At 39.4% G+C, this 13,128-nt stretch overlaps 1 protein-coding gene across 14 annotated transcripts in view; it reads left to right on the forward strand.

Annotated features, from left to right (window-relative positions):
- TRERF1 (transcriptional regulating factor 1) overlaps positions 1–13,128 on the forward strand; it is a 104,598-nt gene that overhangs the window by 20,318 nt on the left and 71,152 nt on the right. For all 14 annotated transcript variants that reach the window (XM_068939728.1, XM_068939726.1, XM_068939730.1 and 11 more), the window contains exon 2: positions 10,478–10,533. The gene's annotated coding sequence lies outside the window, so the exon portion shown is untranslated. The remainder of the gene's footprint in view (positions 1–10,477; positions 10,534–13,128) is intronic.

Consider the following 13,128-nt stretch of genomic DNA (forward strand, 5'->3'; position numbering starts at 1 on the left):
ATAATTTAATTGGTCTATCTTGATTTCCAAGTGAAGACTAAGTGCGTTGGGAATAGTAGATACAACCTCCACCATGTATGAACACTAACCAAAATTATAATAGTTAAAAATGTGTACTGTTACATTACAATACCATAACAGCTCTGTGTCTGGTCGGTGGGATGATCCACTTGTGTAATAAATATTGTGATGTCTTTCCATTGCTGCTTATACAAATGCTTGTATTAATAGTGTTTTGTGGATGCTATCATTTATATGATTATATGTCTTAGGCATAATTCTGTTAGTTGAACTTTCTTGAAGAAATAGCGTAACTAAACACATACGTGTACTAACGCATTCATTTAGCCAATTTTTAAGCATTGCTTTCCCAGCTATAAAAATGCTTAAGAAAAATACTAATTTTTCTCAGCAAGTAAATACTACTCCAAGAAGATTTTCTTGTTGTTGTTACTGTTTGTCTTGTTTGTTTTAGGACAACTACTAACTGAATAAAAATCCTTGTTTGAAGTGTTAATGAATTGGTAATGTAGAGTTGGGTAGTTATATTTACTTTAGTGTGTACTGCTTGTTTAAAAACAAAAGCCTAGTCTGCGTTTGGTATATGTGCAAGAGTAGGTGTTGTAAACTATGAAGCACAGTGTAGAATAACAAAAGTAAACTTTTGTTTACTAAAGTAAACTTTTGATTTGTTTTTGTAAGTTTACAAAAGTAAACTTTAATTGTAACACATGCACTGAATTAACTGAGATGCCAGAGGAAATGAACGTGACAGGTTCCTCCTTAAAATCTCGGCAGTTCAAAAGCTAGCAGAAGTCTACTAGATGCATCTTTTAAAGCTAGTACAGAGTCAATATCTGAAAACTGTTATTACTGGGTTTTGCATTTATTGACAAAGCTATCAATGCAGAAAAGTTTTACTGAACTTCATGGAGTTTATTCAGAGCTACATGAGCCTAACGGCTATCTGAAGCTATCCTCACTTCCTCATTGGCTGGAAAAGCCAACACAGTTCTTAAAAACAATGGGGAAACTAGCTGCATGTTAATCTCAGATAACTTGGTTCTTGTTTAAAAAAAAAAAAAAAAAAAAAGTCTAATTTTCAGATAGCATTCCTAGGAATCGATCTAGGAGAAATGGTTAACTAAAGAGTTTCCTGTTACTAATCTTATTAGTCTTAGCATTTGACTCCAAAAAAACAAAACAAACCCCACTAACCTCTCAGAAGCTTGACCAGTCCTTCAAATAGCCTCTGCTTTACTGCAGCTACCCTAATATAAACAAGAGTGAATGAAGTTCATATTTTCAGACTTGTCTGGAGCAAAAAAACCCTTAGTATTTTGGAAACTGAAAAAGGGGGGGGGGGGGGGAACGGGACTCTACCGTTTCAGTGTGGGAACTGACAGAGAAGCAAAAGGATTTATTGTAAGTATCCTGAGAACAGGGTTAGTACGTTCCTTTGAGCTTTGATAGTACAGAGCTAGCTTTCTTGCAGTGAACAGGTTTTAAATTGCTTAGCTCTTTAGGAATTGTTTTCTATCATTGAATTTGAGGGAAAAGTTAGTAAGTCAATAACCTAACACAGCATTTTGTTAAAGCTCCACACCACTGTAAAATACTTCAAGTATTAAAAAAGGGGCAAAAAAGCAATCATTTTTTTTCTTTTTTTAAAAATTGTCTTGCAGAGATATGACAGCAAGCTGTGAAAGGGTTGTGACACTTACTGTCTTGACTTTAGCCTGTATCGAGATTCCGCTTCAGGGAGGGCAACCATGCAACAAGCTGCCTAGTTAAACCTTTCTTAATTGCAGCATACTGGGTTTAGAAGCTTTCTGAGGCATTCTCTTGGTGGGATATTTTGCAGGATCAGGACCACGGATTATTTTCTCAATATACTCTCAGTGACCCTTGACTGAACAGGGTAAAGAAAAAAAATTGCATACGTACCCCTAGAGGCATAGCAAATAAAAAGGTAGTTCGCCTTTTATCTTAACTATTGGCAGTGCAGGTTTTATAAAATCTCACCAAGTCTGCTCAGCAGCAATTCAAACAGGCTTGTCCTAACCTCCTCCAATTATCCCAGCACTGAAATGTTGTAATGCTAGTAATGTATTTCTTTCTTTAAGAAAAGTTTAAAAAAAAAAAAAAAAGCAGGAAGTGAGTATATAAAGGGCACATACTTCTCAGAAGCAGAAAGAAAATGACATAACTTTTTCTGACTTCAGGCAGTCTTATGTAGCAGTTTTCACTATATTAATTTCATGAAGGAAAAATGCATATATTCCATAGTGCTGATGTGATCATATTCCTAACTTTTTACGGTGATGCTTTATACAAACACATTATAGTAAGTACTTTGAAATGGTTTCTATTTTATTAAAGACTTGATTAGCTAGCAGGGAGTGAAAATTGTAAATGTTAATAACAACAAGTACTGGCAGTATTTATTTTCTTTTTTTCCCTGCCCATGTAAATATCTTCTTTCTTTTATTTCTTTTCATGTGAACTTTGTGTGTGTTATTCACTAAAATCTTAGTATATGAGATAGTTGTAATTTAGCATTTTGTGTAGTATTCCCTTTCAGCAAAAGTGTTGTGATTTTTTTTATCATTTAGAAGTAAACAAAATAAATGTACTAAAAGTCCTGGGTTTGGAATCCCATTATTTTTCTTCTGAAATTTTTACTTGTTGGTGTAATTCTTTTCAAGAGGGTCTGCCGCTTTCTGAAAAAAAGGATGCTCAGCGAATATCATGGGATAATATAGAAGCCTTTGTAGGATATGGACTGACCTAGCTAAGAAACCCAAGAGAGATAATTACAACCTTTCTTAGTCTACATGCAAATGTACTTTGCAAACGTTTTTCCATGCAAAGAATGTGAACCAGTTACATTTTGGAAATTATAGGTATATGGAAAGTGGACTATAAAACAGATGCCTATTTCAGATGATTTTTGAAGAGTTCCAGATTTAAATATATATATATACACACACACACATATAAAATCATATTAAATTATTAGACATCTTTACTAGAGTGTAAGGAGGATTTATGCTGTAATGAAATATTGCTGTAACCTAATTTAGAACTTGACAAATCTGGTTTTATAAGACTGAATTATAAGGGATACCTCATTATTTGAGGGGAAAGCTTTTATTGTTATTTTTGGCATCCTCATCCCCTCTGCTTGGGTTGTGCTGTGTAGGAGCTGCTTTGGGCAAGAAGTCTCAGCTGATTCTTTTTCAAGGGAATTGTGCAGGATGAAGTCATAATTAAGGATCACATCCTGGCAAGCCTTTCTTACCACGTGGTCACTGATTTCAGGTTAAATGCTTTCGGTCCTTGTTGCTCCTTTGAATAAGAAATGTCAATCTTTTGGAAAAGCATCAAATTCTGCCTTGTAGTCAGATATACCTTACTGATACTCTATGTTGGTATCAGTAGCACACAAAATTTAGCTACGCAAAAATGACATGTATACTGCTTAAACAAAAAAAATCTTTCCTTCTGTTTACAGACCTCTTGATTGTCTCTCGTTTTAAACTCTTAACATGCCATTACATAGTCTGAGTATGACCTCACCGTGACTTGCAGCAGACAGAAATATTATTTACTAAATTTAGGAAATCTGCTCAGAATTTTGGGTAGTAAATACCGCTTTGAACATCTTTTAAGACTGCTTGCACTACTGTTGTGTTGCTGTTCACAGGTATTGTCGCAAATGAGAAACAAAACTGAAAACAAAGGTTGTGTGTTTGACTGAAGTGACTAGCAAATTTTAGCTGGAAATAGTATTTCTTTCTAGAGCCACGAGTTTCTTGGGTGCAGGGATTTTGTTTCCCCTGCTGCCCTCACAAGGAAAGTGGTTCATTTTAAGCAAATTGCACACACTTGTAACTACAACCATATATGCACACATAAGTGAGCATGTGACAAAGGAAAACAAAATGTGCAGTTCAGACTTGACCAATAAATCTTTTCAGAAACCTTTTCTGCTCCTTCCTGGGAGAAAGAAGTTGTATGCTATGATCCTGTTTGTGTGTTACGCAGAGCACTGTGGCTCCTTGGGCACTCCTTCTCATATATGCTTATCAAATTGGAGGAGAGAAGCATTGCCAGATGCTTTATGTGATCAGCTATAAGTAGTGGATTGAATGTTTACATGTAGAAGGAATGTTCAGAATAACTTGCTCGTAAGCAAAGGTTTAAAAGTTTGAATATAAGCAAGAACACTGTTCTTGCGTTGAATATGTGCTACGTTAGTTATGTGATTAGCTTTAGCTATAAACCATTTGCCGAGTTTTAGCGACCCTGATGTTTAGTCTTTGCCCCCCTGTTTACAGTAGCCAAGTATATTGCCTCTGTATTTAGCCTTAAGTTGCTTTTTTTTTTTTTGATGTAGTCACCAGATCAAATTATTTATAAAATGAGGACATCCTTTTGGATTTCATCTGTAAACAGTCTTAAATATGTGCACAGGCAGAGAGATTCTTGTCTGTTTATCCATGGCTGAAGCACAGATTTTAATAAATAGTATGTTTCCCTCTCAATTAATAAATAGTGTGTTTCCCCTTCAAACTTCATTTAAGTTCTTCCTTTAAGGCTCAGACTTCTTCTCTAGATTACTTTGAAAAATATTTCCACCTTGCCTTTGATCAAGTTATTAGTTGCAGTATGTCTCTGCCACTATGATTATTTATTGTGAGCCAGGGTAAGGGAGTGAATTCTTCCAGAGTGGCTCCTACCAGGCAGGTATTTGCACAATCAAAACCGTGGCTGGCATTTGAGGAGAGGGTCTGCTGCCTTCCCTTCGGGTAGTACGATGGCTCCAAGTCTGTTAATTTTGAAGTTAATGGTGAAAGCCAGCAGCCTGCTGCCAGCCCAGCTAGGGGCCAATTAAAACGTTGGAACTGTTTTGGCATTGTAGTTGTTGACCCTTATTTGTCTCGGTCCACTACTGAGGTGTCTTACAAAGTGCTCGCTCCTCTTGCAGTAGGGATTTTGGGAATGATGTGGAGGCACTGTGAAGATGGGAGGTGGCTGGCATTGCCCCAGGCCTCCGCGCAGTGAGCCACTCACGTTGCTCCCTCTGCTGCATCGTTTTGGATGTGAAGCGCTGCCGACCTGCCAGGTAGCCGGCAGCATGGCTGCATGCGTCTGAAAGGGAGAATGGAGAGCAAGACGCAGGATGCTGTGAAACGGGAGCTGAGAAAGGTGTATCTTAGAAAGGTTTTAAAGGTATCATCTGCTGCCAGGGCAACTCCATTTGTATGGTGGTGTTTATTTTAGTTTTTCTTTTTTAACAAAACTTCAAACAGCCTTTTAGCCATTGCCAGCAAGGTTTGCAAATCAAAACCAAATCTGAGCATAGCACTACACTCGAGTGAGCTGTGCTGATCTAAGATGAGCGTCTGTTTCCTGCTTAGAGCTTCTGCCCCTGTGCTTTCATTTGATGTGTGTGTACAGCAGTGCATGCTGAAAGACACTTTTTAGACACAGATGAGTTAAAGAAACGTGTGGTAGCCACTGCCCCAAGCGCACTGTTTCAGGCGTTATTGGCTACCTACTTGAGTTTAGAACTTAGCTGTTTGGAGTCAGGCAGGTTACAGAAAAGAGTCCGTCATCTTTGAATTAACACCTGGAATGGAGTGATCTTGAGTCCTTTTTGGATGTTACGTGGATTTCTGTGCTCAGGCAACAAATTTAATCTGTCAATAATAATAATAATAATAATAAACATCTCCATAAGAAAAGTCATACAGTGCAAGTAGCGCTTGTAATATGTGAGCGGAATATTTTATGTAGCAAATATGTTAAACAGTTACAATCCTGAATAGTCCAGCTTTGCTGCTTGCATAAAAGCAGCCTCTTAAAGATGCTGTAGTCTAATCTTCCACCAGCAAGTCAATGACTCCCCTTGCACTTTCCTTACAGCAAGAGAATTGAAATAGAAGGGAACTTGCTGTCAGTTCTCAGTCTACTTTTTTCCAGACACTTTGGCCTCCACAAATTGTATAGCCTCCCTTTTCTCTGCGTGGGAGAGTACAAACTGCTGCTGGAGGCAAGGAGGAGAGATTAACATTCATCTGTTCTTTTCTCACTCTCTTTTCCATCCCGTGGGCATAGGGGAATTACGAATGTGCTGCTCCTTCAGGGAGTCTTTCTACTTATTACCTTGATGAGCAGACCGCAGAGAAATTGATAAGGTTGTGCGAGTTTCACATTGCTGATTAAATAGGCACATGAAAAAGCTGAGCATGGTGGCTCCCCAGAAGAGGTCAGAGAGGAAAATGGAAGGACTGACACAAGTCTTGCTGTGGCTGGAAAAGGATATCTCCTAGGTCACTCTAAGGGTAGGGGTACTTGCTGACAGATCTCCTTTTCCAGAGTTTGTGCGTGTTGATGGCTTAATGCAAAGTCTCTTCGTAGGTCTCTGATGAAAAGTGGTGTATGATTATTCTGTGAGAGCTGTGTTTTAAGCAGAGATATTTACTTCTTTGATTCCAGCTTTGATTTAATGCTGCATATATAGGATGACTATATTTCAGCAATAGTATGTATGTATGTATGTATTTATTTTTAAGTCCTCACTGGCATGGAAACGAAAGTTGAGATCTTAAATGTTTTTACTCCAGTCGTAGTAGTGATTGATAACACTTGATTTCAAGACCAAGAGATTTTAGTTTCATTTTGTGGGGCTGGTGAGGACAGGAAAGGTCTTGCAGACACATGCTTCCAAATAGCATTGCTGCAAGGAGGGGCTTTCATCCAGCATTGCCCTTCAATATCCTTTTAATCTTCTTATTCTCAACAGGAGACAGGTACTAAGGTGCATGCACACCGTAAGGGAGGGATGTATCTGCTAATATCTGCTTCCTTCCGCAGAAGCACCAGCTTTACTGATACTAAAATTGCTTACGCAGAAACACTGATAGGCTTGTTGTCCCCAGGCTCTGCTGCTGCTACCAAATCAGAGTCTCTCTCTCAAATAACAGCCAGGCATTCTTTCTTTCTCCCCGCTTTCTCAAGTCCTGATCAGAAGTGGTTAATAGTTAGCGTTTCCTAATCTAGGAATCTGGAAGATTTGTCCTCTCGGTCAGGAGCGCTCACTCTCGTGTGGTGAGTAGGCCCTGCTGTTGAGAGGACAGTAGGCCTCTTCCTATCGTTACTCCTTTCTGCGTTAGCAAAGGTAGGGAAACGCCACGGGATCTGAAGAGCGAGGGCTGTGGTGAGGTAGAGGTGGACGAGCTGCTGCGTTCTGATGTGGACAGTTGTGAGAACCGCAGAGTGCAGCGAGTTTTATGAGTATGCCACTAACTTCATGTATGAGGTGGTAGAAATACACAGCAAAAGCTGTATTTTTGGAGGAACGTGACACGGTTTTACCCAGGGGGTCACATGAGTATTGCTGATGATGGCAGGGAATTTTTATGGAATTGTTTGTTAAATTTTTGGAAGAATGTTGCTAATAAGAGTCAAATGTGGCAAGGCTGGTACAAGAGGAAGAAAACCTCCCACTCAGACAAAAGCAGGGAAAGGGAAACATTACCACATATGGGACTCTTTCAGTCCAAGATGGTCCATGCAATAGTTTCTCTAGCTGCGCAGCAGTATACTATGGTGGTTGAACTTTCTGGCTCAGTCACATCTATGTTCACGTTCCGGTCAGGCTTTGGGAAAGCAGGGACAGCACCATCTGTATCCCGCTTCTTTTTTTGTTGTTGCTGGTTGGTGGGTTTTTTTCTTTTTTTTTTTTTTAAACTTGAATGCCAATATCTGCTAACGGCACCACATCCAAACTGTATGCCCTTATCTAGGGGCAGAGGAGAGACATAAGTTGTCTGATAAGAGACCCCATTCAGAGTAGAAGGCCTGCCCCCGCCCAGGGTACTGCTGATCCACACTGAAACCATTGGAGGAGCAGGTGTGGTACAGTTTGGCATCCCTGTTCTGCCAGCTTCTGCAACACAAACGCAGTCCTGCCCAGAGATGGTAAATTTGAGTCCCTTCACTGCTGACACAATCTACAGCACTTAATTTATGAATCCTTAAGAAGAGATGTAAGTGTTTCTGTGAAATGGGCACAGAGTGCTGGGGTGGTTAGGAGCCGCTGTATTGATGACTGAGGCAAAAAGATAGTCGCAACATTCTTCTCTTGTGGCCTGGTCATTGGACTTAACGTTGTTTTGGAAACAGTTTAGGTTGTGGTTTTCTGCAAGTTGGCTATTAAAATAGGTCCACTATTCTGATAGGAGCTAACATGAGCCCTTAGCCTGACACAGGAAATGAGTGGACTTGTTTGTCTGTAATTCTTCTCCTCCCGGATCCCACCCAGCTAATGTGCACTCAGTTTTGATTTATTTATGAACATGCTTTTTCTGAAGTTAACGTATCTTCTTTTTCTGTTGTACTTCTCTCTTTTTCGCCTGCTATAGAAGTCAAGTGCTGATTTCTGTTTTGACGGCACTATATGAATGTGAATGCTAGTAGGGCAGCAGAGAGTTAAAAAAAAAAAATCCATTAATTAAAAATATTTACATTGGAAGCTGCAAAACATTTACTCTTTGAGTAAAACAAACTTCCCCATTGTTCTTGTATGATTGCTGCAGTTTCTCTGAAAACAGCCAGGAAGAGGTTGTGCTCTGAGGAATTTTACTGGGTTGGCAGGGGAATAGGAGTGTATGTAGGAGTACTCAAGTGGTTTCTTGGTCAGGGCTTCCATTCAGTGGCTCTCTTTCTCAAATCTTTTCTGTCGCATGGACAGAAGATTTCTTCTTCATATAGAAGACCAGAATGGAATAATGTTATTATAGCCTTTCTGGTAATGCCAGAAAAGAAATGATCCATGTGCTTACAAATGAAGGCGTTCCTGAATGAAGCAAACTGCAACTAAAAAGAGGAAGTAACAAGAGTGAGTAAATTGTGTCAGTGGAAGATGAGGAAATGATATTAGCTATATGAAAGTTTTATTTTTAGCACTTAAAATGTACACTAATGCATACTAAAAAGCACTCTACAGAACGGTTTTTAGAACTCAATTCTCTCCACAGCTTTCCTGGATAGGTAAATGCATACCACTGTTTCCATTTTGCTGATGGAGGAACTGCAGCACAGATTGGTGAAGGATCTGGCCTTTCAGGGGTGCTGAGCACCTGCAGTTCCCTTCAGGGTCCATTGGAGCTGTGGGTGCTCTGTGCGTGAGGAAAAATGAAGCAAGAGTACAAATCAGAGATGTCAGAGCCAGGTCTAAACCCCAGTGTTTTTCTTTGCGTCTAGTTTTGTACTCTGTGCACAGGAGCACTCTTTGTAATGTCATTACAAGAAAAATAAACAAACATGAAAATAATTTGCTTTAAATCCTTCCATTCCTGCCATATCCCCCACAGATAACTGAACTGAAGAATGAAGTTTAAAAAAAAAAAACAAAAAACCCTAATATGGTCTCATATAGTGTCTCACTTTGCTTAAGAATTTCTGGTCCTTTTCAGTCTGACAGTGGCTTCTGTGGGCAGAACACTGAACTCCTTGATATAAAAGGTTGTGTGGAGGGGGATATTCTTGTTTCTTTTTTTAAAGATCCTTGATTCACATTTCTCGCTCTAGGCAGACATTTAGGCTTTTCAGCGTGTCTAACTGGAGGTTGTTCTTCTGCCCTACTGACTTACTGACTGGTTAGATTGCAGATCGTGTCTCCTTTTCTTAATAGTGTCATGGAAAAGGGTGTTCTTTCAAGCCCAAGTTTATCATGATTTTTTATTTGTTGTTAACAGTTTCAAGGTTGCAGTTTTGTTAGATGCATAGGACTTTTTCCTGTCCTTCTAGGTATGTTAAACTGTGTTACATTTACTTGTACAGCAAAAACATCTTTGTTACATTCAAAGGTTGGTTTGCAAAGGTGTTGGGAAATTAAATGTACTTGATCAGGGTAGGCATCATTTAAACTTGTCCATGAAAGCTTTGTTTCATCCATTTCTTGCATGGTTTACCATATTTAAAAAAGACTATTTGCTGGCAGTTTCTTGGCCTAGAGATAAAAGGTGCTGCATACCCAGGTTGGATATGCTGACGTAAAATTGTCTGCACGATGTATAGCACTGGTATGATTACGTCTAGCTATTACCATTGGTCTCATCTTGCAACCATTCTCATTATATAATTTGGCGTTCATTCAATTTAATGAGGGGATGCTGCAGACTTACTTATGACTCAGTCGGTCAACCTGTAGACTTTGTCCAAAGTGCAACTTTGACCATGTTATCCTTTGCAAAGGAGGAAGAGAATATTTCTTACACGTTGCAACCTCTTTAATACCTTTATATCCAGGTTTCCCAGATGACTGCAGACAAGGGGATGACTCACCTGGGGTATAGATTATAATGAATTCGGAGTAGAAATTTAACTTCTTTCTTGAAGTTATAATTAGTTTTTTGTTGTAAGCTTATCAGGTGGTATTAATGGAGTTTTCCTTTTATTACAGATGGATTTTTATGACTTGTTGGATTTTGAATAGAGTGAGGAGATGCATCTGATAAGGTAAGAGAGGGGGTAAGATAAAAATATTCTTACACAAAACACAGTCTCATTTGATTTCTTCTTCTAGTTGAAGGCAACTATTTCTTCACCTGTCTGACAGAAACCCTGCAAATAACTGAAATGTGTATTTGTATGTTACATCTGTCTGTCTCTGATCCTCAGAACAGACAGGTATCATCTCTGCTCTACACAGCTTCCGTCCTGATCCTCTCTGCTGGTGGACTGATATGCAAAGTCTAGAAGACACAAATACAGGTCTTTTGAGCCAGCAAGTTAGCCAGATAGACTTATCTCAGTATCACAGAGCTTTATTAAAGTAACAGCTGAGGTAAAAGTTTGTTTTGTTTTGTTTTGTTTTAGGATTTTTTTTTTTCCCCAGGACACTTGAAAAGTAAAAAGGTCTTTAAGCTGCTTTAGCTTCTCTGGTCTAAAACTTGATTTTTCCTGTTGCATTTTTTTCAAATTTCGACTGTTTTTATTAGGACAGAATGTATATGAGTAGAAGAACTCTAGGTTTGAATTTGAAACCTGTATTTGCTGTCATTAATATGCAGAAAGAGGTCTGAAGTTTGCTGATTTTTAATAGTAGTGTTTTAAAAAGGCAATGTTCAGATAGGTACTTAATTTCTCTTTCATTTTCCAATTCAGACACTTCCACTGGCTGAGAGTAGGTTTCTTTAAAATTGTGAGTGTTGGAGTAACCATATTAAAACAACAAACAGTTGAACGTAGTAGTAGTATGATATAGGTATTAAGACGACTATCACTGTCTTGCAACCTACAACCCGCTCTGTTGCTTTCCAGCTCTGTCATTTACTTATTTCATTTTGTCTCTTGTCTACCTGCACTGTGGCATTTACAGGCCTCAGAACTTCCTATTGTTCTTTTTGGTTGTTGGCTGGAATATGTAGTAGGAATAGTGAAATGCATTATGTAATTGTATGAGGATCAAGACCAAATGCCTTCTTTCTTTGGATACAGTCTTGTAGACAGTTTTGAGATTGTTTTTCATCTCAGTTTAGTTTGCTGAATCAGGTTACCCTTTGGAGGGTAACTTGCTCTTGCTATCCAAGCAAGAGCTGAAAACTTACATGCCGCTCAGCGCTGTATGGCCTATACAAGATTTAAAGACCTGCTTGCTTCTTAATTTTTTGCAAGTGGCAGGCGTTTTTCCCCTTTGTCCATTCAAACTCCCCTCTTTCACTCCGTCGCTGAAATCTGTTACGAATATTTTATTTAATGGTTTACTGACTACCAAAGATGGCCCTATATGTATATAGTTATTAAAATACAGCTCTTCAGGTGAGAGGTCTTGTAATCTAAAGTGCTATTATATAAAGCACCTCACATGCATACCTCACTCATTATGTAAACGACCTTGTTCACTTGCACGTGTTCGAACCAGTCCCCGTATGTTCCAAGAACTCTTAATTAAAATTACTTTCAGAAGTTCTAAGCATGTGCTCAGCCTGGGCTGCGTTAGTGCCACTCTGCACACAGATCAGCTCAAGTGCTTCAGCTACGGGCCCATCACGCGCTGGTGCGCTTTCTTTTGCTGTATCAGAAGGCTGCGTAGTATCCACGGTGGTGTTGCTGTTGATGCGGAGTTGATGTGTTATATGCTCTCATTTAAAATCAGCATGGCTAATCTGGGGTAAACCGAAGTTGCTTGTGCTCGGACTAGTTTGGTACAGTGGATTCTGTCAATTGCAAAGAATTTTTTTTATCTGAAATAAACGCGATACTGGATGCTTGTTGGCATGCACATGGAGTAGGACCTTGGTATTTGCTCAGCTGCTAATGTTTTTCCGAAGACACTAGTCCTCATGATTATTTGATTTGTCTGTCTAAATAGTTTCATTTTGTTTAAGTATTGTTCTGCTTTATTGTGAAGGGGATATCCATAAACCTGTGTGCTTTAACGTGGACAGTTTTTTGTAGTACAGCAGCTAGTTTCTATTTTACAGTCTCTCACAGGGTGAGCTCGTTCTCTCCTTACTTCATAAAACAACCACCTAGGAGCTCTGCATCTTAAGCAAATTCTGCTGCTTAAAGCCTTGACACCTTCTCTAGCTATGGCTTTATTGCCAGCCCCAGGCACGTACAAATCATGAGTCAGATCCCTAGAAATCACAAGACTGGATATAAAAGGAGATTCTGAGAGAAAGAAGTAACGTTTTTTCACTGGCTCCTGTCTTTCACCTTCAGAAGAAAAGATGCTATCCTTGTTTTGTGTGAGATCATTTCAGGGTTGAAATTAATCCTGAGCTATGAATATGTATCTTGTGCACACGTTCTCTTTTCTCGGCCTTCAGAGGGGACTCTGCTTTTTCTTTCCACAGTGGTGTGGTGGTGGGAAATGCCTCTGTCTTGCTCCCTGTCCTCTTGTGGAGCAGGAAGAAACCGCTCTCCGATTCGTACTTTCAAGGCCCTAGCTGTTGAGAGTACCTACTTCTTCCACCTTCCCCTTGGTAGTACTCCCCCCCCCACCACCACCACCTTCTTCATTTTTACATTCCCCTGTCCCTTTCACATCTGGGTTTTCATCCTTCTGGACTGAGTCTGGAGCCTGCCCCAAACTTGCCCTCAGGCCTC

The sequence above is a fragment of the Struthio camelus genome, chromosome 3 (assembly GCF_040807025.1).
Source record: "Struthio camelus isolate bStrCam1 chromosome 3, bStrCam1.hap1, whole genome shotgun sequence".
In the NCBI taxonomy this organism is placed as follows: Eukaryota; Metazoa; Chordata; class Aves; order Struthioniformes; family Struthionidae; genus Struthio; species Struthio camelus.